General features: G+C 38.1%; 1 long non-coding RNA gene across 3 annotated transcripts; it reads left to right on the top strand.

Moving 5' to 3' along the window:
- The first annotated feature begins 398 nt into the window (after positions 1-398).
- Positions 399-14,736, top strand: LOC122165447. Of its 3 annotated transcripts, XR_006170475.1 has the most exons (3): positions 400-441; positions 1,769-2,050; positions 4,660-14,736. It is a non-coding gene; the product is annotated as an uncharacterized LOC122165447 (long non-coding RNA). The 3 variants fall into 3 exon arrangements; XR_006170476.1 differs by lacking the exon at positions 1,769-2,050 and having other exon boundaries at positions 399-441; XR_006170474.1 differs by lacking the exon at positions 400-441 and having other exon boundaries at positions 1,428-2,050.
- The last annotated feature ends 2,514 nt before the right edge of the window (positions 14,737-17,250 follow it).

Below are 17,250 nucleotides of genomic sequence, written 5' to 3'. Positions count from 1 at the left end.
GCATGCAGTGTGGTACGTGAGCCTAGCTCCTACATACACGAAGACTGTTTCCGTTGCTCAGCCCAAACTTTTCAAATGGCCTCCAGCCTTTATGAGCCTGCTGAAAAGACATATTTTAATCTTAAAGCTACTAGTCCTCAGAATAGAGTTTCTGTTTTCCAATACACAGAAGTGTGTGTACCCAAATGTTTGTAGATCAAGTTCTTAAAAGGACGCTCTATGGGAACTGCTGAGTCACGGCCCAAACCTCTGATTGATCACCAGAGGCGAGCCATGAGTCAGCCAGAGGAGCACAGGTGAAGGCAATTCACCTGTGCTGCCAGAAGGGGTGGAGCCTGGCTGCCCCCCTCCTAGACCTATTTAAGAGCTGGCTACCAGTGGGGAAGGATCTCTTCTGGAGATTGTCTCTGCTGGTGTTTTGTGGGTGAGCCCAGGATAAAGGTAAGCCTTTTATTTATTCTCTTTTGTTATCATAGTCTACTTTGCCTTGTTTACTCTCTCGTTTATTTTGTGATTACAACAGCCTAATATTTTTCTGATTATACAGACACCTAAGCTTTAATATCTCAACTTCTATAAAACACATTGTTCTTAAAAACTTGTGCTATATAGTTGCTGTGTAGTCTGCAGATAGAGGAAAATCAGGTCATGTATTTTCAACAGCAAAAAAAAAAAAACAACCAGAAAACCAACAACAAAACACTCAAAGAATTCATAGAATTACAGAATGGTTTGGGTTGGAAGGGACCTTTAAGACCATCTAGTTCCAATCCCCTGCTGCAGACAAGGACACCTCCTATTGACCAGATTGCTCACAGCTCCATCCCACCTGGCCTTGAATGCTTCCAGCAAGGGGCATCCACAACCTCACTGGGCAATCTGTTCCAGTGTCTCACCACCCCACGGTGAAGAACTTCTTCCTGATATCTAGTCTAAATCTAACCTCTTCCAGTTTAAACTAAAACTATTTCTCCTCATCCTGTTACTCCCCACCCTGTAAAAAAGAAGTCTCTCCCCAGCTTTCCTGAAGTACCCCTTCAGGTACTGGAAGGCCCCTATAAGGTCCAACCAGAGCCTTCTCTTCTTGAGGCTAAAGAGCCCCAGCGATCTTAGCCTGTCCTCAGAGGGGATGTGCTTCTGCCCTCTGATCATCTCTGTGGCCCTTTTCTGGATCCACTCTAACAGTTTGATTTCCCTCTTGTGCTGGGGGCTCCTGAACTGGATGCAGTACTCCAGGTAGAGACTCACAAGAGCAGAGTAGAGGGGCAGGATCACCTCCCTTGACCTGCTTGTCACACTTCTGTTGATGCAGCTCAGGGTACTGTTGGCCTTCTGGGCTGTATTTCCAGATCATGCTGAATCTTTCATCAACCAACACCCCTAAATCCTTCTCCTCAGGGCTGCTCTCCAGTCATTCTCCACTCAACCTGTATCTGTGCTTGGAATTGCCCTGACCCAGGTGCAGGACCTTGTACTTGGCCTTGTTGAACTTCATGAGGTCGACATGGACCACCTCTGAGGCCTGTCCGGGTCCTTCTGGATGGCATCAGTTCCCTCTCTTATGTCAGCTGCACCATTCAGCTTGGTGTCATCTACAAAGTTGCTGAGAGTGCACTTGATCCCACTGTCCATGTCACCTACAAAGATGTCAAATAACACTGGTACCAGCACCAATCCTTTTAAGTTCTGTTAAATCTCAGGTTGTAGAATGCTGTATGCCTCTGAATTAATTGCTGATATTTCATCTGAATTTCCCCTGTCTGCACAGCAACTCTGAAGTTAAAGGAAAAACCACCCATACCACAGGACTCTGATCCAGTGAGACTTAACGAAACATTCTGGTCCTATTCTTCGTCAGAATTTTATAGCCAAACACAGGGAATGCCAAGAGCATTCTAAGATTTCTGCAGCAAAACTGAATGGCTTCCTTTTTACAAGTAAAATGTGATGAGCTCCACAAGTACCTGCTGGGGCATTTAGAGGTTGTCAATCCTGCAGAGAAAGCACCACCAGATTGTTTATCACTTGATTTACAGAGATGCAGAACAAGGTATGTCTTACTACTGAATCTACAAACACAGTTCTGTCACTTCGTTGTTTTTGATTACATATATTACACAAATTAAACCAAAAGATGCAGTGAGTACTCCAGGAACAACGAACAGCTATATCACCAACAGTTCGCTGCTTTTCCATTCAAGCATGTCTGCTCAAACTTCTTTTTCTGTTAGTGACAAAGAGAATTATAACAGGATGAAAGCTGTGATCTCAGAGGAAATCCAGACAGACTTCTATTACACTGAGATTAGGAAGATAACTTGAAAAACTTCATGAACGTGTACCTGAAAGAAAAGCAGCCCAAACAGAACAGCCCAATTCTGCTTTTCATTGACCTAGAACCACAGACTTTTTGACATCAGCTTTTTTGATATCAGCTTGATAGATAGGGAAAAAGCACAGGTACAGTTGCAAATTTACTCTCAACCTTCATATATGGAATCTTCTAGAAAATAATGATTTATAAAATCTAACCTTTGAACAGTTGTTTTAACATATTAGATCAATACCAACAACTAATATTTACTAATTTGCTCTTTTAAAGTAAAATTTTATGGAATTTAAAAAATTTTAAGTTTGATGCAATTGCCAACTGGTAGCAAGTAAATTTTTGGGTAAAGCTGTTCTACTAATGTATTTTCTTTCTCTCTTGTGCCAAATAATACAAGATATCCAAGTGCTGATTTTTTCAAGTGGTTAAAAAACAAGATGTTATTTTTGCTTAAAACAGTATGGTATCCAGTGTTTTCAGTACTATATCTACAGGCACTGTTTGATACACATTTAGCTCCAAAGACATCCACTGGGTTATTCTCACAGATAAAATTAGGCACAGGTCTTTGTCAGACTGGATGTTTATATGCCTGAGGCAGTTAACAATTCCCTGTTTTTTTTGTTTTGTTTTCTTTTTGAAGGAAAGCAGAGTACCAATGATTTCTATTTTAAAGTTAAGGAAATTGTTCTCTTTTTGTTACTGTTCCTTAAGACATGTTCAGTTCTTATTCAATGCTACCCCTATTGTGTGCGCATATATCTTCTCATTCTCACAAGCAAAAGAAAATACGTATGAAGTCATCTCCACAGTCATTATACGTAAAACACATACCCAATTTTGTTCTTTAAAAACAAAATACAGGCATACATTGAGAATGCAGAATCACATCGTAGTAGATTTCTAACACTTGTTCTATTTGAATTTTGAAATAAAATATTCACATGCATTTTTTTCTGTATCATAAGAGTAGAAAATATTTGAGCATCATGTCTTCCTCTCTTACCCAAAACAAACAAACAGAATACCTTCTGTACATACATAAAGGGCTATTCAAAAGCTATTTTGTAGTTTACGATAAACCATGAAGTGTCCCTTAGAGTATGTGCAGAATGTATGTTCCAGTTTGGCATGTCCTTATTTCCTGACATCTTTCCTTATTTCATCTATGTAAGAAATGCTGACTGCTGCATTTCACATGGAGACACAGCCTTATTCTTTACTGCTTTAGGTGCCAGACTTGGAAATGAATAATCATTCTGTTCCAGTATTACAGTAGCAGTTCAGAAAGGAAAACACACAAAATACAAAAGTAGAATGTTAATGCCTCTGTCTTTTTTATCCCAATTATGCAACATAATTCTTAAAATCTGCTTTGTATATGCCATGAAATGTTATATTTGCCCCATGATACAAGGTCAAAAGTGCTTCTTTCCATACTCATTGGTGCCAGCCTTCATAGTTTGAATCAAAGACCAAATGAATTGAACAGCTTGTATCCCATGTGAAAGGAAAAGGGAATGGATGTTAGTGGCCAGAACATTTCAACTTGTTCAATCCATGTCCCCCAGAATCTTTTAATATTTTTACTTTCATGTCTAAATCTGTGTCATGATTACACTAAACAGACCATTCTTCAATTCAAAAAAAAATTCAAAAGTTATTAGTTAAGCAGCATAAAACAGAAGATAAACTAAAAAATTCAACTGATATTGCACACAGAAATACAAAGTTCCAACTACCTAAAGAAAATACTTCAAAGTATACCAGCTATACAAATTTGCCAGGAAAAGGCACTAGCTTGAACCCAAAATCTGATGAGCCATCCCTTCCTACAATACCTAGCTAAAGCACAGCAGCGTTTCACTACCGTGTTTGTAATCTACACGGTTAAAGTATACAGCACTTGTCAAAGCGTCTTTGTACTAGAAATGATAGGCTAGACCTGGCTGCCAAGACACTAATGAAGCTTTCTACTTAAGGTTAAATTACTCTGCTTCAGATGATGTACAGTTACTTCATCAAAATTCTCTTCCATTAATTGAGGAGAATCTGTCTTATACATTTAAACGAATGAAAAGACACATCCTCTCTCTTCTTTTCCTGTTCCTCTTGGATGTGCCTTTATGTTGTTTCCATTACTATCTGTATCCACTACTATCTATTCTATATCTATAGCAGCTGGGAATAAGCTGGAATAAGACAGGAATCACTTGGACTCTACTGGTCCAGCAGAAGCATCACATTGGTGATCCCCTGGTTACTAGATGCAGCATTGTTAGTTGATCAAGAGCACTCTCTCACTGAAGGATTTTTTTTTTTTTGCCAAGGAGTCTTGCTGGGTTTTGGAGTGTGAGTATCCTGTGACTGAATGAGATTTGGACTTCACCAGCCAGCTCCGTTTATAAACACAGTGCAGTCTGAAACAGCTGTCCAGACATTCATCAAGCTGTTGGGATTCAGCCCTCCATATTTGGCCTTCATGACTTTAGGCTTGCTTGGTTTGGACAGGCTTAAGATTATCTCTTTCTTTGGCATCCTTGATACATTTCCAGAATGCTGTCTCTCTCTGTCACTATTTCATGATACTTCCTGGTCCAATTGCTGTTCTGAATCAATGACTACTAAGCCTGTGACTCAGGACACTCTGATCTTCAGCTCATTTCTTCTGTGGCACATGACTACTGAAGCAAAATGATCTTTAACCCTGTGTGCAGCTTAATACCCATACATTTACATTTTAAGGAAGCACAAGCACTTCATAGCTTTAGCTTTAAAAAAGTCTTGTACACTAAATACACCTAGGTCACAACCACCTGACTCTCTAAATAGTGTATCCTCCAAGACTAAACCTTAAGTTCTCTAGCATACAGATCTCCCTGTTTTACACAGAGCTTCTCTGGAACAGGAGGCCCACCAAATAACAGCTTTTCCTCAATTTTCAGTTACCACACAGATTTTCTCCATTAAAAGTCTTTCCATATGTATCTAGCAGAAGTTGTATAAGTGTAGATGCCATTTTGTGGTATTTCACAGGTAAGTGTAGAAGTTTCTTCTCTGCTAGGTAACCTTACACTTGCTCACTTGGCAGAATAGATTTTCTTTTCTTGTCATCGCTTCAACCATGTTAAAGAGTTTGCTAATTCAAGTGTTATTGCGTTATAATAGGCCAAGCACCTCACACATAGCAATCAATGCAGAGGCTGCTGCAGCTCTTCTTCCACTCCCAGGAATTATTTCTGTAGGGAAAGCCATACACAGATCTCAGGTAACAGGCTATACAGGAACAAACTGTCAAACAAGACCTCTGGAACATGTTGGAATAACACAAAACTGGCTTCACTCTTTGCGTCATTAAAGCTGAGGTTTCTCTGGGTGCATTTTCTCATTATTGTGCACTTTACAATCATTGAAAGAGAATTCAGAGAGTAAATGGATTTTACTAATTTATCAGCAAAGAGGCATTTCCAAGCCTTATGCCTCAGTAAATGCTGAGTATTATACATAAGAAATACTTCCAACATAAAGGCAATCTGCAGAATCTGCAGAGAGAAAGAAGCATATTATTTGTTTAATTTCATTGACTTCAGTAAGAAGCATTCAGAGAAATGATGTTGACAGTTCTTCAAAGGCACCCTTGCCATTGATGGAGTGGTGGCAGTTAAGCTATCCATATTCGAGTAGTTTAGAAGGAAAGCTACTATATAAAAACAAATAGCAAATGCTTTGAAACAAGATAGCTTTTCTCTGGGATTCTGTAATGCCAGCTAGTGAAATTCAGTCCGCAAGTTCAGGTCCATGAAAGTTGCTGTCACTGAGGAATTGCTCATCCTGTACTTCAGAGGTGTGTTCCCTCATATAGCTTGAGCCCCTCACATTTATTTTAGTGATCAAAATATCTACTAGTCTTTTAATCTCTGGAAAAAGTAGCTATGAAAGTACGGAGTTCTATTTCACTCCTGCCAACATCAATAGAATTCCCTATTAGACTTCTGTCATACATATCTGATAACAAAAGAAATTAAACAGGTAATGGTAAGCATGAGCTTTAAAAACTAAAATATCAAACTGCTATGCTGAATACTTGTATTTTGCAGTGTGGTGTATTATTGACAATAAAGTCTCAACTGAATTTGTAGGCTGTCATTTATTAAAAAACTGTTCTGTTGAAAACAGTACCAAAATGCTAAATGCTAAATATTTAAACCTATTTATAGGATTCACACCTTAATTTAAATAATCTTCCAGAGTTTGATGAGAGTACGGCACAATTTTGGCTATACTTTTGTTAGCAAGCAGAAGAATCAAAAGAAACAAGGAAAGTCTGTTTAAAAAAAAAAAAACAGATGTTTGCTAGGAGTAAAAACCCATGCTAAACTACAGGTATTTTTGGAAGGAAAGGAAAATACTTTAAACTAGATCCTGCTGGCCTTTTGCAGCTAGAATGCTTTAAGTATGCTCCTGTATCATGCCTTTACTTTTTTTTTTTATTCTAAAAGGAACTCAGCTTTTGTTCTGACTGACAATTCAACATCAACATAATCTAAAGTGAGGCAGAGAAGGAAAGATTCACATCAACAAGGCATTCCCTCTCTGAACTAACACATTAACATATATGAACCCTGTGATGATCAGCGGAAATTGTCGAGGAAGAAATCAATTAATATAAAGGAAAAGGATAGAGAAACCACGTGTTTCCCATAAGGGTTCTGTTCTTAAATGCTTTCCATGATTTAATAATCTATTTCAGGTATGTTACAGAGCCATTTAACTCTGGAATAATCATTTTAAAAGGGCAAACAGGTTGCAGCCCAGATATCAGCACTGAAGTATGTTAAGGAAACTTTAACAGAGCTGTGGTAGAAAAAGATAAAATAGAAGAAAAAGTTGCACTGCTCAGACACTTTCTCTTTCAAAGAAAATCTTTCATCTGTAGTAATATGAACACAGATGTTTTCAAGTAAAGAAATAAAACACAGACGCAGGAGATGAGGTAAACTTCATGCCAGTATATGAGTCTAGATCGTCTAAGAAGGATAAGAATCAGTTTCTGCTCTTTGTTTCACGTATGCACCATCACTAAAGCACCAAGAGATTCTTTAAGTTGCAATTTCATTCACTGTTATGTCTGGGAACATACCCTGTGAGTCTGAATGTTCAGCATTCATCTCTATGAAAAACAAAGTATGTAATAAATCAGTTTAATTGTAAAGGAATTCTGACATACCTAACCATTGCCATCTCTTCCCTTTAAAGCAAATCTAAAACTTCCTATCTGGGGCCCAGCAGTTCAGATTTCTGTGGTCTGAGGCAGAGTTCTGCAAAGCACAGAGGTGTCACTCCGCTCAACTTTACAGGAAAACAGAGACCTGCTATTACTCTGCATTCACAGTCAATTGAGCAAAATCTTGTACTGCAGGGGTTGTTTGTTGATATCTGGTGGTTTATATTTATACAGAGAATAAAGTCTTGTTATTTCCTTATTTCCAGGAATTCTGAGTACTTAAATATCCCTCAAATTAATTTGGTTTTCTTAGAAGCCTATTGTCTTTATAACAGGCAAGTTTCCCCTACTCATCTCCCCAGATAGCTGAGTTTCAGCCTGTAGAGATGTTCTTCCTTCTTTCAGGCTTTATAGAGCCATTTTTACTTAGATTTTTTTCTACATTATTTGGTCCTCTGACATACCCATGGTTTTCTTTCTGATGGCTGACAACCCAGACACCCATGTCAGCTCTTTCAGGTCAGTTTTCCCTTTGATTTCTCAGTTCCACACATAAACCTCCAAAACCAGCAAGGTGAGACAGCCTAAGAAACTATAGTGCCACATGGAAAAGTAGTGGTATTTACTGGCATTGTTTATCTTAGTATTTTGTCAGCTATAGCTTTTGGTTTAAAATTCGCTTATGTGACTAAAGGAAAACTGATAGCCAGCAAACATATTGCTTGCTCATGTCATCTTAACACCGATCAGTGTTGCAACCAGCGTATCAGCACGCACGGTCTCACTGGCAACTCCTGAAGAGGCAGGTTTTCAAAGTTCACCTCTTGCTTGCTGGAGGGAGCTAGAATCTCCAGACTAATGCTTCTTGCTGCTTGTAAATGTCACCATGGTATCTCATTACCACAACTAGTTTAAAAAAGTCTGACATTTAAAAGATACCAACTTAGAAATTGCCTGCCAACTACACGCTACCACTGGTAAAGCATGGACTTGCAAAGAAAAACTACTATCTATCAATTCAGACAACCTTCCTTCAGCACTTCAGGTTTTCCCAAGGGCATTCTCCATGCCAATACTGACTCTGTCCCATTCTAGTTGCCCTATGAACATTAATAAGATTACAGCCTTAGGGAGCATGGTTCATGGCCAATACTGAATCAGGTAAGTGGGATGGTTATTAACAAGCCATGTAACAGGTCATAGCAGTGCCTGCCAAACCAACCCATGGAATGAAAACTGTTTCCCACCTTTAAGCAACATATACCGATATAAATGATATATCCCAACATCTAAGCAGTTGCTTCATTAAGAAAACGGTTCTGAAGTGTCACAAAGGCTTTTATTAAAAAAGTGGAGTACTAGTAACAAGTTATAACAGACCTCTTTAATTGCGTTTAGCTGTAGAAACAGTGTGATGCATTTCATAACAAAAGCAGGTTAAAGACTAAAGGGAACAAAGGACTGAGGACAAGCACCTTCACTTTCAGGTTATGTTACATTGGGAAGTAACAGCCAAAGTGAGCTACCAACATATCTGTGAAGGTGATGCTGAAACTCCTTACATCTCCATTGTATGTTTTGTTTTTTTTTTTGAGGGGGTGGGGGGCTATGGATTAATGCCTGGCTTGTGGACAAAACATCTTCACAAAACATACTGTTTAAAACATTCTGAAGGTAAGTTGTCCTCCAGGGTTTCATGTCCTAAACTACAGGTCTCCAAGAAATACTGCACTGTTTTCTCGTTTCTCACAAATATTTCAGCACTCACATTAGCATTACATGTGAATGACTCAATGTGCAAAAAGTCTATTCATAACATTACCTAGCACAGTTTTGGCACTTGCTGTCCAAAATCACCTTCCCAGTCTGTGCTGGAACAACATGGTCTTCAAGAAAGCATGGGAAAGAAGTGCTGGGGAAGAGACTCAGTGCTGCAGCTGCAGGGAAACACTGCAAGAGTATTTTAAGTGAAACAATACCCATGTTCCTACACCTGCTTTTTCCTCTAAGAAAACAAGACACAGTGTCTTCTGGGGAGTTCTCACTGCCATAATTGCTTCTTCCTTCATCCACTGACAGCATCCTGACTGTATGAGGTCAGGCTGGTTGAGGTGATTGTCCTCCAGATATTGAACATCCCACAACAAATTTTTGCATTTGCAGTGATGCAGTTGAAGTCCATCACCAGATTAGACTCATGTTCTCTTCATTCTGGTACAACATTTCAGGTACTGACATTCCAGAAAACATGTGCTAGGAGTGAAGTCTGACAGTCTCTGCCTGTTACTAATTTGTAGCAGTGGAAAAACTGGCAGTCATGTTCTGCAAAGCTACGCTGCCTTATAACATTGAGATATTGATGAAAATATCAAAAATACTTGATCCCCACAGATTCCCAAACTGGAATAGGAACAGTCAATGAGGTACACACCACCGTGTATGGCTCAGTCAGCTGTGAAGGCATTTATTGCAAGGGCTGTCACTGTTGTCAAATGCAGGCCCTGACATGCCATCAAAACCAGTTCAGGAGAGTTAAGTACAGTACATTAGGGTTTTTAATTATTATTAATAACGAAGGATACATATCAGACATTGTGTGTAGACTGGACAACTCACTGCCTGTGCTACAAGTATTTTAGACATAACTGGAGACTATTCCATCTTTTGGAAAAGAATATATATCTTCAGCTCCATTACAAAAATAAATTAGTCAGTTAGTCACTGCAAGACCTAATGACTGTGAAGCCTAACCTACATCTTCAGTTCTGTGGTGTTAAACTAGGAAAGGTTATGTGCAACGTCTGACCTACATAGTCACACCACACACATCTACATGAGTGCTCTAAAGACTTCCAAGGACACAGAGTTCTATACAAAGAGCAAAGAGGGGGCATCCCAAAAGAATTTCCCTGCCCAGCATAAATCTTTCCATAGCCACATCATTGGCCACAGTTCTTGTGCAAGGCTCAGCTGAAAAAGCCTTTAACTGAAAAGCAGTCCTGATCTTCTCATGGATTTAGGAGCCTCTGCAAAATGCAAAAAGTGAGCTGCAATTCAGCAGCTAATAATAATACACAAAAATTCCTTTTCTGAATAGAACTGAAAACCTCATAAATTTCAGTGTACTTGAGATACTTTAACTGCATCCAAGGTCATTTCCACCTGATGTTGGTCTCACAGGGAATTTATTTCACTAATGTTCATTAGGTTGGAGTCACTCCTACTTTGTACCTCCTTAAATCATTGTCAATTCATAGTCAACTAGTAATAGCTGGTTAGCCTGGAAGCCTAGTATCATCATCACATTAAGATCTAATATAATTCAGATAGTCAAAACAGATCAGGCAATTTTGTTTTTTTAATTTTTTAATTTTTGTTTTCTGTCTAGGATATAAGCATGCATTCGCTCAAATACGGTAAGTTATTTACTGTAACTACCATAATATTCAAACCAGTATTTTCAAAGTTTTGTTGAAAGTCAAAGAAAAAGAGAACAAAGTTATAATATCCTTTTCCAATAGGTAATTTTAAATACATCTTCTCTGCTGTTCTAAGCAAGTCCCAGGAATTCTGTGAGAAGACTGAAGAATCAATGAAACAAAGCTCTTGGTCCTTCTGGACTCTCCTTCTGCTAATCTACTCTTAACTTAGGATCAATACATTTCTCTGCAAATACACTGCTTCCAGCACTGCCTGGAACTTTTCTATTATTAGTGTACATGCCCATTCACTCCCATCATGTTCCTAATCTGTTTGCCTTTCTTGTTGAATAACTTCCCTTTAAAAGAAAGATTTGGATTCGCAATTCATAAATACGAAGACTCCATCTGGCAAAACACAGTTTATATTTTGCCATAAAATATTTAACTCCTATTCAGCTCCCTCTACAAAAATGCTTTGTTTACCACATTGGAAAACATATGATACTGTAAGAGATGATATATACATACACACTTAGGCAAGCCTGTATCATTTACAGATATCATCAGCATGGGTTTTCTTCCTATGATGAGTTTACTTTAAGAGCTCTAATCAAAGAGAAGGTTTAGTTTATCTTGCAGTCTCACAGACTTTTGGTGTGAAGCACCACGTGTTTTGTAGCTCTTTCTTTTTCTTTAACAATGGTCTTCATCAATGAGTCTTAAAATTTAAAAAGAGACAGGAAAGAACAGAGCGAAAAAAAATCTACACAGCACTTTTAGTTTTTGAAATCCTACCTGTTTAGTATTAGAGTTAGTTCAAATAATGTGGAGCCATCTGGAACACTGCAGCTGTCTTAACTGCCAGAATTGAGTTTCTTTTGTTTATTCACTAGCAGAAACAGTTTCTAGTCTACAGAGGGTCTTTAGTCTTATCAAAGAACAAACCAGATAGTCAGCCATGAAGAGATGAGTATAATGAGCCCCATCCTTAAATACCTCATAGAAACAGCTTGCTTCCCTTGAGATTTCAGAGTAGGCAGTTTATCTACCACACGTGGACAAAGCCTCAAATTGTTATTGCTGGTGCTGGGATCGCAATTGTTTTTTTTTATTTTATTTTATTTTTCTGCACAGGCAAAGCCCAGGACTTGGGAATGTGTAATTTCTAATAAGTTTTCTGAATAAAGTAAACTCCATACAGAAAGAATGTATATATGTGTTTCAACATAAAAATGTGTGATATAACCAACGACTTTTGTCTTAGCTCTCAAGAAGCAACTAAAACTGTATGCTAATGCTACACATGATGTAAATATCTACGTGTTATGGGTGTGGTACCTTTGTTACTCAAATTGAAATCAAAAGAATAAAACACACAGCTCATAAACTTAATACTTCTTCTATTTTTAGAGTAGAAGGACAGAAGAAATCTCCCTAAAGATAGCATCTACTCACAAAAAAAAAAAAAAAAAAAAAAAAAAAAAAAAAAAAAAACCAGCACAATCAGTACCCTTAGCCATCTACAAATTAAGCTGCCGTTTTTTCTTTTTTTTTTTTTTTTTCCTGTTTTTTTTCTGTTTTTTTTTCCTCCTTAAAATACAAAGCAAGTTGAAATCTGTGTGACTGAGACAAGGCTATCCTGATACAGTGTGTCCTTGTGCTCACAATGTAGCTAGCAGCTACCAGCATCCCCAAGACCAGGTTTGAGCCCAGAGCAAATCTGTCTCAGCACTAGAAAAGAAATCATGTCATTTAACACAGGTGTATGCTCTTACCATTGTTTGTTTATAAAGCAATAAAATAAGATGTTCTTGCTAATCTATCTAAACTGTGAAGAGCAAATACATCTGCTTAGATATGGACTTGGTTGTCAAGATACTTTAGCATCTCCATCTCCCTCTTCTTTCTTGAGGCTATAGAAGCATTGCTTTTGCCTTACTTTCACCCTGTGATAAACTTCTGCTTGGAAGATAGAACAAAAAGGACTACAAAAAGCCCCAAATCAGAATATTTTTTTCCTTTTCCTCCCCTCCCGTCCAGTAGCAACCATATGATAAATCAGTACAGTCATTTCCTTTTCTTTTTAGTCCTCACAACTTGAAGTAAAAAAATAAGATAAAGTTAGTAGATCTAACAAACTCTAATGTTCTACTGGACTTTAAACTTCCATTTAGGAAGAGAAGCAAGTCCAGTGGATTTCTGCTGAAAACCAGAAAGAAGTTATGGTTACAACCTCATCAGTGTTTTTCTCTGTCACTAGATTAGCAGAATCTATATCCTGCAGTTCTTTGTGATGGCTTCTCAATCCTGATGAACTACTGTATATTCAACTCAAAAGCCATCTACAAATCAAGAGAGCATCAGCATCCCCAAATCGCATACTTGACCACTTCTTGGACCTTACCTGGTCACGGCATTTTGAAAGCTTATTTTTACTTAATGAAATTATTAAAGCATCATGGTAAATAGCTTTAAAGTATTTGAAGAAACCGTGTGTATACAAGAAACAACTCAACAAATAATTGCTTTATAGCAGACTGCCAGCAGCTGAGCACTCAGGATGAAATACCACTATGAGGAGGCAGATGTGCTCTTCACTGTGGCTCCTCACTTTGCAGACTTGGTCTCCCCACCCCCTACAAACAAGTTATAGTTTATCAACTGTAGGACGCAATAACAAGCCCATTTATTGCCTCTAGCTTTGAGAGGATTGGAAAGACCTGAAAAGGAAGCATAAAATCGGCTCCATTCTCAGTTACAACGTTAGATGTGTACATTACTAATAGTAAAACCAAGGGAGAAGAGTCTCCAGAGAATTCTATGTTACACACTGTTCTGACACATAATTCCCAACATATGTCAGAAATGAAGCCAGTTACTTAATTTCTAAACATTTAGTAGTAAAGAAAAAAATCCATGTAGGTGCCTAAATAAAGATTATCTTATTCTCAGAGGTGCACAGCACATTTAAAAACAAAAAATAATAGCAAGCACATTAGCCCAGCTATCATCCACATAGAACATACATACATACATGATAGTGCATGTGAATAAGCACACTATTTTGGATTTGATCAGATAGGAAGATAAAACGGTATCAGTAGCTACACTAATTTAGTACATATGCTCCATTTAAGAGAATCAGAGGTCAGTGTTTGCCTGCGTTGTTTTCCAGTTCTCCACCCTTTTTAAGAGTGGCAACCTGACAGTTTCATTATTTCAGTTGCATTAGACATCTTTTTATGTACAAGGTGCTGAACATGGATGAAATTGACCATAAGAGGGAAGAAGGAAGGTGAAGCAAGACATTCTTTTGAAAACCATTTCTCTATATCTATCTGAACGTGAGAAATTTTGAATGAAGTATCCAGGCAGTGAAAACTTCAGCTGATGTTCTGGCTCTATGTAGACAGAACCCTAAAAATTTTGGTGGGAATCTAAAACAGAATGGAAAGAGTTTGTAACTGTACCATTATTGAAAGTGTGCATAAGAGGCAGGCAGTGACAAGACAGCAACTTCAGCAGTTTACAATGGAAGGGGGTGAAGCTAAGTTAAGGCAAAGCATCAGGCAATCTGACATACAACTTGGAATCACAGGCACATTAACACATGAGATCACTGTATCACAATGAGTTAAAAAAATGCAACAAAGTAAGAATTCAAGAGCAACTGCACTGACAAGAGAACCCAAGGTAAGTGAAAGTGCAAAAAAGAAAGCTATGTGATTAACAGCAAAATAAATTTTGCTTTTGAAATCAAAGATTTTGAGAAACTAAATTGTATATATTAACTTTGTTTTTCCTGTGTCCTTGGGGCTCATTATTTTGAATAGGCTTATTAGCTGGCATATAGTTGAGAAAATCATGCACATGTTATACTCTAGAGAAAGAACAGAATGAGAGGTAATTGCTGCAAACTTTCATCATGGATGAAGGTACAATAAAGACCTTCTCTCAAGGAGGCACATCAATGAGCATCAGGATAAAAGGTGTAGTAGTAAGATTGCAGAGAAAAACTCTTGTTCTGTCTGGAAAAAAAAAAAGAAAAGAAAAGAAAAAGAAAAAAGAAAAAAGAAAAAAAAAATGGTGAGAACAATTTGCAAATTCTTGCAGATAAATCAGAAAATAAAAATCTCATTTAACAAAACCATTTCTCCAGTGGCTGTCTGCTGGTTATGACTTCTGCTGAAATTCGTCACAGCTATAATAACAGTATCAAAATTGGTCTTCAGGAGATGATGGCTGAACTTACTGAGCAACCAAAAGCAAAGGACTTTTCACTGAGGGCAGATAAATTTCATTTCTCCAAACTGCATATTTTATAATCTGCTTATACAGCAGCTCATCCATACAGCTGTCCCTTCATTTTAAATCCACCTGCTGTTTTAGCTGCCTATGTTGATAGCCAGTGTCTGCAATGAAGTGCTGAATTGGATCTTCAGTATAAACAAGGGTAAAAATTACACAAGCTTGCACTATTCTGAAATTAAAGGTATAGAAAGCTGTTTGCCTTTCTACTTGGCTAAACGCTCTTCATACTCTTTCAGAACCCATGGGACAGGAACAGATAGAGGCAAACTATTTCTAGTGGATTCATGATGCAGCGCACTGTGTAATGTAACTTAAACTGTGTTTTATGCATGATGTTGCCAGACTCATCTCAGTCTGGCAAACATCTCCATGTTAGAAGGCACCACTGGCATCCAGCTGGGCACAAAGGTCAAGCTGAGAACAATCCCATTGTAGATCTATTGTTTTCCTTTGAACTGTGCCTTGTCTGTCAAATTAGTCACTTACAGAAATGAAACAGTTACTTGGTTAAATGACTGTTTCCCCTGGCTATTAGATGAAATGTATTATATCTCCAGGCATGTGATCAAATGATTGAGAGTTTGACCTAAATTTACCTACTCTGCTAAATAACCAGAGGAACAAAAGGAATTACGCCTCACTGCCTACTGTCAGCTACAAAGAATATCCATGAGTCTGTATCTGCAGATGAAACATAGTTCTGTAGTTTTCTGCACCGGATTGTTGGAGTCATTGCAGTTCAGGTAACAAAAGATTTTAGAGAGTGGTTGTTTGTTTCTTTCTCCATCCTTGAAGCTTTATCTCAACTGTTTCTGCACTTTGGGAACCCTAAAATGATATGCTTTAGAGGTGCCTTGACATCTGCATAGCTAAGCTCATGTGGAATTTCCACTTATGTCAGATGCACTTTGAATCCTTGCAAAAAAAATATTAACTAAAAAAAAAAAAGTCCTAAAAGCAGAAGTCTGAAAACAGCAGAAGTACAAACAGATCACAGTCTCACACATTTGATAAGCCAGACTAAAAACACATGCACTTTTTTAGAAACAAGCTTCCCTTGGGGGAGGGGTATTCTGAAAATTTCATAGATTGCCTTGATTTCTCGAGCACCTGCTAGAAGCTATTAATATGCAGTCATATGAAAACAAGTTGAGGTCTTTTTATCATGATGTCATTTACAAGAAAGGTGGCAAAATAATACATTCAGTTAACAAAGCTAGATACTTCCACTTGAAATTCAAATATTTTGGGCAAGCTCCCTTTCACTCTTTTCTAAACGTATTTTCATGTTCTATTAACAACGTTTTTTCCATTCGTCATACCCCTGAACGTACGTGGCTCATGGCCATTTGGGGAAGCAGCAGGGAAATGATAAATAGGGCGAAGGGAGTGATCTATACCAACAGAGCAGTACTTATGTGCAAAGCAAAAACATACATGTGAATCTACTCAGTCTCCTTCAGCTCAAAGTAACCTGCAGTTTTACAGAGAAAAAGGACCACAAAAGAAACACGACAGTGTGTCACAAACCTAGCTGTGAGAGTTCTGAGAAGTCCAAGGACTAACATGATTAGGAATGGCCTCCACCAAGAACAGCACCTGTTTCTAGTCCATGAGTTCAAAAGGTCCGGGTCACTGTAATAGAAGCAGTGGAAGCTGCTGTGGACAAAGCCTGACAAAAGAAGATATGGCCACAAGGCTAAAGGCTTTGCCAGGTGACAGTACCAGCAGAACAGGAAAAAAACAGAGTGAGAAAAGAGACTGCTTACAATCACAGAATCCACACTAACACACTTAGATAGCCATGTACGCAAATACAATGCTTGTTAGCACAAATCACTATGCTTGCAGAAGTCATTTTGTATACTAAGTTTTCCCAAGTGTAGCTTTGATGTTTAAAATTCGGTATGGTACAACTTCAGTTTACTGGTTGCATCCAGTGTTGAAGGTGTTTTAACTTAACA

This window comes from Centrocercus urophasianus, unplaced genomic scaffold, assembly GCF_019232065.1.
Source record: "Centrocercus urophasianus isolate 14NV4802_14NV808 unplaced genomic scaffold, USGS_Curo_1.0 seq_3, whole genome shotgun sequence".
Classification (NCBI taxonomy): Eukaryota; Metazoa; Chordata; class Aves; order Galliformes; family Phasianidae; genus Centrocercus; species Centrocercus urophasianus.
The sequence above is the reverse complement of the archived record's forward strand: the minus strand, read 5'-3'. Positions and strand labels throughout refer to the sequence as shown.